We start from the raw sequence: 8042 nt of genomic DNA, 5'->3' as shown, positions 1-8042 counted from the left end.
TGTCAAAGTTTCCAAGATACCTATCTTCTGGATCTTGACCGTGCAGATGAAAAAGGATCTTGCCGCCTGTTTTAATTCTTAACGCTGATACTTTCTTCTCGATTTCTTTCAACTTTCTCTTTTTCGTCTCATTGTGTTTAAGTTTAGAAGAAAATAGGTTGACATCAAGGTGTATCAAGAAGAAATACCTTCCCTTGTAATAAGATGAGAAGGATATTTCTACGGCTTCACAGTCACAGCAACCTAGAAGAAAGAGGATGAAAAAAACATGTCCAGAGAAAGTGGGAGATACTGTGTAGTTATCAATGAAAACACGATTTAAACATTTGTAAGATATATGCACCGGTGGCAGGAACATGAACAATCTCTGTACAACAGAAGGCTTCCACGTAGACGTCATAATGAACAACATTTCCAATTATGGTAACATGTTTCGGGTATATATTTGCATTATCACGACACGCACATTTCATTTCAAGTATTACACACAATCATGAGTGAGTGAGTTTAGATTTGATATGATATATGATAAGATGATATGATATAGGATATTTATATAGCGCACATATCCACGCACTAGTGCGTGCTCAACGCGCTGGTATTTTTCCCTCGATTGCTGGATGTCAATCTCAACAGCACATGGTATTTCAATCTCAACTCCCTGCGGAGTATACAACTCTTGCTGCCACTAGGCGCACAGAGTTTAGTGTGGCTCTCTCATCCTAACGAGGTACCCAATTGACAGCTGGGTGGACTGGGACACATAGTCACAGCACTTTGTCCAATTTTACTGCACGTTGCTGTACCCGCAACTAAGTGTATGCACGTGTTCATGTGGCCACAATTTACATCGCTCTAAGCAATATACCAGCTAGACCGCCGGTCTGTAAATAATCGAGTCTGCGCTGCTGGGAACCGATGACATGTGTCAACCAAGTCAGTAAGCCTGACCACACTTTGCCGTTAGTCCCCTCTTGCAACAAGCATAGTCGCCTTTTATGGTAAGCATGGGTTGCTGAAGGCCTGTTCTACCCAGGACCTTCACGGGTCCTCAATCATGAGATAAAAAGCTCTGACTGACATCACTGACATGATCGTGTATGATTAGACAATGCAAGTGATACTTACTATCGGTCCATTCTGCCATAACATGCCATCTTTTCGAAGTATTTAGCCATCACAATAAGTCATCAGACTTATATATATAGACTTATACAGTATATATATATATATATATATATATATATATATATCAGAACATTCCATTTGGAACATGAGGGAAACAGGTTGTCGTCTCAATATTGAAAAGTTCATTTTCCTCGTGCGAATCGTGTCGTGATGATGTCTTGCTGAGCTAAATGGCTCTACGAGGCACTTGTTAAACATAGGTGGTATTTCACGCCACGGTCATCATGTATTGCATGTGTTTTATCGCCAATCTGCATGTAGCAACCAAGTGTATTCATCCAGATTACTTGCACCCCCTGCTTGTCACAAATGCGTTCACTGCGCTTGCTCATATAATACTTGTCAAGCAGCAATTGACAACTGAAAGTTCAGGCCATGATGATCAGTGGGTTCCACTCTCTCATTTCCACCATGACGAAAACATCGGAAACAGGGATTGAGCTACTGTCCACCTTGACCTAGACAACAACAACAACAGATTTTCTGTGTCTATTTCATTATATATATATATATATATCAGCACATTATCTCCATTCAATCATAGCTGTGTTATGAAGATATGAAAAAGATGCACTTGATTATATAACTCTAAATGACTTTGATTAACCAATCACAATCTAGTACTTACCAAAGTCATGTTAGAATGCTTTCTTTTAACTTTATCAACAGCAGAAAATTTCAGATACTGATCCTTAAAAATATCCCTTTTCCAAACTTAAATGATGTTATACCGTCATTGGTACATCAAATCTCTACAGCAAACAGCAGGATTGCAAAAAGTCTTGAAAAGAACCAAAATGAGAAAAGCCCTGGTCCTGATGGTTTTACTATCAAATATTATTTTGACATAGGGAAATTATCAATCACTCAAAAACATATACTTTTGCTTCTTATTAAACAGGCACTGTTTTACCAACCGAAGGCATGGGATGGTACCAAAATATTTGTTAGAATTTCCTGTCAGTACTATCATGAGTGTCTGAAAACGTATTGCTTTTACATCTTGTTTATATATAAATTTACATAATTTTGGTCATCATTACGTACTTTTTAATTCCTTTGGATATCCCAATTTCAACATTATTGAATATAAGCAAAGACTGCAGATCACAGCTGTGCTGTATAGATTCTATTATTAGCTTCTCTATATAAATTTTGTTTTGTGCATGAAAGAGTCAAAACAGGCAATAGTCAATCTTTTTGCCGAAGATATGTGACGTGAACTGTACATTGAGTAAATGTGCAAAGAAAAAAGGCGAAAAGGCAGTCATGTGAATAGGTGAGCCCCTGTCATATAGTGACAGAGGTAGTCTCGGTGGACCGTCTTGCTTACATGTTCCGTTCTGTACTGAGTAAGATGAAATGATCGTATCAGATACAGGATTGTTTTCCTGTAATGATGTTCTTTATGAACAACACCAGAGCTCAAGCATTTTACATTGTAATGACCATATTGAGGTAGCAGGTACGACCTAATTCTGCAGAGTGGAATAAGCTTATTACATGAGGTTTCACAGAGTCCCTAAACTGAGCTCTGAGTGGGCCACCACCTAATCACGTTAAACACCCCTTGCAACAATCATGAGGTTATTCTCTCACTTACCATGTACAACACCAATGAGATGATTACTTGAGGTTTCACTGGGTATAGGTAGTGAATAAGTGAAAGATTGCTTCAGGCATATCGTAATGAAAGCATTTAATTATTATGACAGGGACAAACACAATTAGAAAGTAAAAGCCTGTTGAAGAATAGTAAAAGTTCACGTTATCGCGGATATAAAGTAAAACTAGCATACTATCTTAAAACGATATCATTAAAGAGGACATTACAATTTAAAATCAGGCCTTACACTGCCAACAACCGAAAGTAGATCGCCATACCAGGGACCGTGGAGACTTACACCACATTTGCATCCTACATTGGCCCTAGCCGGTTAGCAATTTAGACAAAACTGTCCATAAAATAATATCACATACATGGTGGATGGTTTAAATTTATTTGAATGTTTTGTGGCTTTTGGTTAACACCTCTTACACCAGATATAGTGTAATCATTCTATGTTGCACTGGGTGCAAGTAAAAGTTATTTCCTAAAATCAAGTCCTGAATGGGACATGCATCAAAGAAATCAGATAGACACACCACCTTAGCATGTTGAACGCCTCTTGTAAACAACTGTCAACGGTTTCTGATAAAATTCGTGTTAATCAGTTTATGTCATGCACTGTGATAAGTGACATCAGAGCTCACTGTTGCAACCATGACGATATCACTGACTTTGCCCCAGCAGATAACCCTGGTCCTGGCTTGTAGATAACATTTTGGAATACATGTGCATATGGCTAGGTTCACCATCACACAGGATTCATGCGATGTTAATATTATGTGTTCACATTCACATTGTGTGCTCATGTGTGAGGTGCGTGTTGATGTACTTTGTATGTTCATGTTCGCGGTGTGTCATTATGCGTATTTCGTGTGTACGTGTTCAGTCTGCCTGTTTTAACATAGTCATGGTTAAAGAATTGCTGGGACATGTTTATAAAAAGTTCTTTACAGGGTGAAACATACCAGAAATGGACATTGTACCCATATGGGGAATCGAAAGTGGGCGTTAATCGTAAGGAGCGAACACTTTAACCACTAGGCTACCATCGCCCTTGAAATACTTACAGGTCAAAATTGCAAACGGGTCAACGTTCTCTCATAAACTTCAGCAGAGGACGCGGGCACATCACCTTCGGGGATTTAGAAGCGACATTCGACCATCACTGCAAGGCAGCACATCCAGCAGTAACTATCATCATCGACCTATGACCAGGTCATACATTGATGTCAGCGCGATACTTAGTCATTAAATAATTATTAAATAATGACACCTCCATTGTTTTTCTCTATGAACATTACCTTTCAATGCACCTTTGAAAACAGGTTAAGTTTTAGAGATGATAGCATACTGGTAGAATTTCCAAGAGCCGAGGCACACTTTCTTACCTTTCTGTCGGCGTGCCGCCGCTATCTTGTCTGCTATGAAGTCACGTGAACAAATATGCGAGCGTACATTCAAGCGACTAGCTATTTGTTTCCAGAATATTCTTTTACAACGTGCATTTATAGTGTAATTACTTTCAGAAAGGTATGGAAAAGCTATACGAAATGTATATGTGTGTGTGTACAGTCTTGAAATTATAACTGAAACCAAACGCTATAGTTTATTATTTTGCCCGGAGTATTGAAACAGTACACCACACGCATTCACCGTCGAGAAAATGTGTTTGCCAACAAAACTTGGACCATCGTTTCAAGGCATTACGACAGTAGCCTTTATCATTGACCTATGACCAGGTTCGTGTCATACGCTGATGTCAGCGCAATACTTATTAAATAAATAATTATTCAACAATGACAACCCCTCCAGTGTTTTTCTCTCGGAACATTACATCTCTATGAACCTTTGGAAAACAGGCGAAGTTTTAGAGACAATAACAAGCTGGTAGAATCACGAGAGCCGAGGCACACTTTCTTACCTGTCACGCCGCTATCTTGTCTGTAATGAAGTCACGTGGACAAGTATGGGAGTGTATATTCGTAGCGAGTAGCTATTTGTTTCCAGAATATTGTGTAATAACGTGCCAGGTGTGTCATGTGTTAATACTTTCTGAGCCATAGAAAAAATATAGGAGAAGTGTGTGTTTGTATGCGCGGCGCGCGCGTTTACAGTCTAGAGACCAATAGCAATAATTCATTATTTTGTCCTGAGAATTGGGACAGTACACCACACGCATTCTCTGTCAGGGTGCACATTTGTGACCATGAATCTCGGGAGAAAATTCTTGGATATGAATATACCAGAATGAAAAGGTTGAAATTTCAGTACTTACCTACCGATGATTTAACCCGTCAGAGCATCAGAACACGCAGAATGTGACGTATGCTGATTAAGTAATGCTAAATAGCCATATATGTACCTGTAACTTCAAATGCCGATTCTCAGGATAACGTTACATGCATCAGTCTCAGTATATAGTGTCACCTGGCGTTCAGACAATCGAGACCCACCGAGCTGTAAAGAGGAAGTCATTCACGTATCAGCAGTTATTGTCATTGGACAGAGATAGGTTATCTGATGAAAGCACCACAAAGTCTCTCCTGATGTTTGGGTATAGGCTGTGTATACTTGGCAAATGATTTTAAACTTGGGTTGATTTCACTATTTAAATTTATTCTCAGGGTTGAGGGGGGTGACAGATTCTTATGGATAGGAAAGTTCTATTTTTGTACAACGTGCATATGAGACACTAAATTGTGCGCACGATGTAAATGAATAGATAGGATACAAAATGATATCATATCTTGTGCACCAGATATTAAATAGCTTGTGCATGAAATGAATGTACGGGATATCGTTCAAGGCATGATATAGGACACAAAAGTGCGTACTGCAAACCGCGGTATTCATACATGAGAGATATGGAAGATGCCTGGTCTCTTATGATACCTCTGTACAGCATTTGTAAAGGTAACGGACACAGCTTAGATTATACTAGTCTCTCTTTCTCTCTCTCTACCTCTCTCTCTCCCTAATCTCTCTCCCTCACACACAAGCGCGCGCCTGTGCCTATGTCAATATGTGTATATGTGTGTGTGTTTGTTTGTGTGTTTGTGTGTGTGTAGAAATAATGACTGAAACCAACAGCCGTAATTAATTTCATTGCCTGGACACTGAGAGTAAAACTGACTATACTCATTCTCAGTGTCTAACGTTTGTGACCTTGGATATGGGAAGACATTTCTTCTATATGAGAACAAGCATTATTTGCTTGACCTATCTACAGAATGATAAGATGCAGTGCTTTATGGTTTGTTAATAAACGGCAGGGGGTATTTTCCAGCGTAATTTACGTCACAAAGCATAATGTAATGTTAAGTATGCCAAAACGTGTTTTAATTGTTTGTTGAAAGTTATTTACAACACAAATAAATCAAAAGAGTAATCTGATGTTATATAGAATCTGACCGTTATATTGACAACTGGTGAAACTTCAAACACGAATAATGTTATGTAAAATGAACCCTTAAATTTACGGTATATCATTTCTTCTTCCCAACCTATTTATAGTTTAGCAGGCTATTTATTCATTTGATGTTCAATTTCTTCAATGAAGCATGAACGACTGCTTGCTTAAAGTTACTGGATGTATTTTCAGACCGTGACTGTTTTGTTTCAGTTTGAAGACTAACCAACCCAGATTACTTAGACTACGACCAGGACTAGTTTTTAGATGTTTGCTTTCATGATGGAAACTGGCCAGCTTTACTTCACATCACAGTTTGCCAATTACAATCATCCAACCAAAACTAGGCGCAGGTTGTTGAAAAGGTCTTATGGAACAAGAGAAAAAAAAACAACGGCGGTAAAGTAAAACTCGCCAGATTCCAACATGAAAGGAAACATTTAGAAAGTAGTCCCAGCGCTAATATCTGGGTGTCTGGGTGGGTTAGACAACCTACCGAAACAAAGCAGTCAAGGTTTCATGGAATAATTAAAAAGAACAGCAATGCATACCGCAGAATGTATTTATTCACAGAACATACACAAAGATCATTTTGCGAGCGTAACGTTGACACCATCGGTACTGGTCTTTTGTAAACATCTAGATTTCTCTCATGAACAGGATGACTTCGTCGATGTCTTGGTTTCCTTTGCACTATCCTACTCATAGTCGCCTCTTGTTCAGTACTGATACGCTTGTAGTTGCGAATGATTTGTGTAGAAACCTGACAAGACAAATATTAACCCAACCAAAACAAGTCAGGAGATGAATTGATGCGATGTTATTGTAAAACACGCTTTGTCATTTACATCTAACTAAATTACCGGTGAAGAAGCAACACCTTTTGCAAGAAAGAAATGCATGAATGTTCTCATTGTGGTTTTGACACTGTAAAGTTAGTAATATGTTTTGACCTTGGCGTTTAATTGTTCAAGTGTTCAAATCAACCATTCCAATGATTAGATGCCAGGTCTTTTCTTTTCTTTGAGCAATAACGTAAAATACCAAAGAATTGGCGACATTGGAATTTCATTAAAATGTGACTAATACCCTCTGATATTAGACTACACGACTACCTCCCAACAACATCCAGCATATCATCTTCCACATGATGCATGAAAAGGTAGCAATAATGTCTTTTATGGGAACACATATATACACCGTCGACATGCAAGTTTTAACGAAAACGTGATGTTTTACGCACTGCAAGAATATGGAGATGATAAGTTAACACAGAATACTCACTGTATATTTATTCCCAAACTAAATGTTGTGAAGAACCGTTGTCAATATTTTCGATCTTGCAGTAAATGTGCATGTTGACTGACAGAGTGAGGGCAAACCTAAACCGGTGTTAGTATATTGTGTCACCGGAGATCGATTATCTGATGAAAGCGGAACTAAGTCTCTCCTGATGTTTGGAAAAGCCCCAGAGCCGACCGACCGTGTAATAAGACTGACTATCATTGCATTTTGTGTAATTACACATCGACAAATGAAACTGTTGTCATGGTTACAGTGATATTCCGTATTCATAGATCTGTCGAATGGTTGCATTTATGATGCGAGGATTCCTTCACAGACTGTTCTCGTGGTTGCAGTTATAATCCGTATTTACAGATCTTACACATGGTTGCATTTATATTGTGAGGATTCCTTCACAGACTGTTGTCATAGTTACAGTATGCATCTTCCAGATGAATGGATGCTTGTCAACAGTGGTTAAGTGTTGCCATAGGAACATAATTATTATAAGTTGTCGTGGCACCTGTGTCTATTTTTTGTTATGGTCTCATT

This window comes from Haliotis asinina, chromosome 13 (genome assembly GCF_037392515.1).
Source record: "Haliotis asinina isolate JCU_RB_2024 chromosome 13, JCU_Hal_asi_v2, whole genome shotgun sequence".
NCBI classification, from domain to species: Eukaryota; Metazoa; Mollusca; class Gastropoda; order Lepetellida; family Haliotidae; genus Haliotis; species Haliotis asinina.
This window is presented reverse-complemented; position numbering follows the sequence as displayed.